Source organism: Macrobrachium nipponense, chromosome 1 (genome assembly GCF_015104395.2).
Source record: "Macrobrachium nipponense isolate FS-2020 chromosome 1, ASM1510439v2, whole genome shotgun sequence".
NCBI classification, from domain to species: Eukaryota; Metazoa; Arthropoda; class Malacostraca; order Decapoda; family Palaemonidae; genus Macrobrachium; species Macrobrachium nipponense.
In genome coordinates, this window is record NC_087200.1 from 36,581,067 (window position 1) to 36,583,365 (window position 2,299).

Here is a 2,299-nt window from a genome sequence, read left to right on the forward strand (position 1 = left end):
CAAAAATGAGAGAGGAAGGGCGTGAAAGATCTTTCGCCATAACTTTAAGGTATTCTCAATCAAACTTCTTTTAACAGAAACACCAATACAGAAACCTGTTTAAAAAACGTTAAAGACATTATTTGAAAGTAATCTAGTATAACAGTACTGCTATACGAGATTACTTTCATCACACTTATGAAGGAAAACCATTCTGAGAGGTCAAATAACAACAAATTAGTGGGGCAGCGTGAAAAGAAAAGTGGCCAATGAGAGAAGAATGTGCGCAGAAAAGACATTCACAAATTTCTTGTGGTGTTCATGTTGTTTCTTTTACACACATTCTAAGAACCCTTCTATATCAGTGACTGCCTTCATGTGTGTCAATCTTTAGACATATAATTAAATACAAATCCGTTCTTCTTGAACTAATCACATCTCAGTACGTAAAAATAACTGCCAAATAAGCCTATCCTGACTGAACGGCGCCTTCAACTTGGCCAGACGATGCTTCTGATGATTTAGTTCTTCCCCGCTCCACCCTAAAAAAAATTCTGACTCACATTTCGCACCTGAAATCCTCTAATGTTTTTGGTAATGTTTGAAAACTTGGAAGCCGAGTGAGTCATATATGTTTGCTAACAATCATAATGCAGTAGAAAGCTGTGAGTGTGTTTGTGTTTTGATTAAACTGTCACATTGCCCTTATTTCTAGTGACCCGCCCCCCACCCCACCTAAAGTGTGACTGATCTCTACTCGTAACGAACACGGCTTCGATGTTTCGAATACGGCTTTCTCAAATCAAACAGCATCACCTATCGTGGTTCTAGCTCTCACTAACCAGAACTTCCATTTTACGAACTTACTTTGTCGCCGAACTATGTACCAAGTAGCAAAAATAAATCGTTGATAATAAAAGCTGCGTAGTAAGTTCGTTATAGTGGTGATACGCAAGCGTGAACTTGATTCAGTCCATTTCAGTTACCAGTTTAGGGTCATTAGTGAAGGAATAAATCAATCAATGATTGGCTATTTGGCACCGAAATTCGCCTGAAAGATGCTAAAAGAAACCGGAACACGTATTCATTCCTTCGTGAAGTCTGCTCAAACAGTACACCCAAAAACTACCCAGTTTTATGTCACTATCATACTAGAAATGTGTTGATATTAAGCAATGGAGCAAAAGCAGTGTCCTTCAATCCTTTCACCAATAAACTGTGCAACTTTCTGGTGTTCCAGACTTCTCATCAATCGCTTCGAATACTGGATGCACTGTCGTTAACCCAAAGAACAAATCCAGTACCACAACAGAATGGTCAGGTATAAAGAAGTAACGCCCATTTACAGTGGGTCAACTTAACACTAAAATGCCTGGTAAATTCATACGCAAAGAATAAGTTTCGGAAGTATACTATGCCGTTGCTATACCCGCCCGCGACCCCCAGCAAAAACGCAAAGAAAGAAATGAGGAAAACAGAAAACGACCGAGTTTCAGCAAAAGCAAGTCATATTTCTCAGTTAAGGGCCGAAGCCACTTCCGTCGGACAAAGAAATCTTATTTTTTCCCTTCATCCAGGAATGTCTGGTCCTTTGAGACTCTTGGTATATTTTTACATGTAAATTCTCTTACCTCCTCGGCAGCCACAAACACATGTAGCATCGACTGAACCCTAGAAAAGGAGATGCTTGCAAAGAAAGGGATGAAGGTCCTCATTCAGGCAAACCAAAATTCAGGAGCACATTTTGCAGCAGAGCCGAGCCGGAGTTACGGAAGCAGTAATACCCTCTCGGGAAATCAGAAAGGCACTCGCCATGATGCAGAAGTTGGGCTGCCATAGCCCTCAAGGTATGGACCCCCGGCAAAGGAGATGATATGAAAACAGAATGGATATACGGGAGTGTGCATGACTCTGACATGTTTGTGTGCACTGACAAACGAACGCGGATATAAAACGCACGTAGATGTATGTTACGAGAGCTTATGCTTGTTTTATGGGAAGTGCATCTGGAGGAGAGCACACACACACACACACAATGTGTGTGTGTGTGTGTGTGTGTGTGTGAGAGAGAGAGAGAGAGAGAGAGAGAGAGAGAGAGAGAGAGACTTCGGGTCGTCACCCGTTAACATCAGACTTCCCGGCAGCCTTTGAATTTTGAAATTGATTCTGGTTGTGGGATGTCAGATCTCGAAGCCGTCTTTCTGCTGTCTCCGCGATGATTGGGTGTCACGGAGGAGCGCTCTCTGAACAGACACTACAGACTTCTTTATATCACACACACACACACACACACACATCCAGAGAGCATTTCTACTGAACC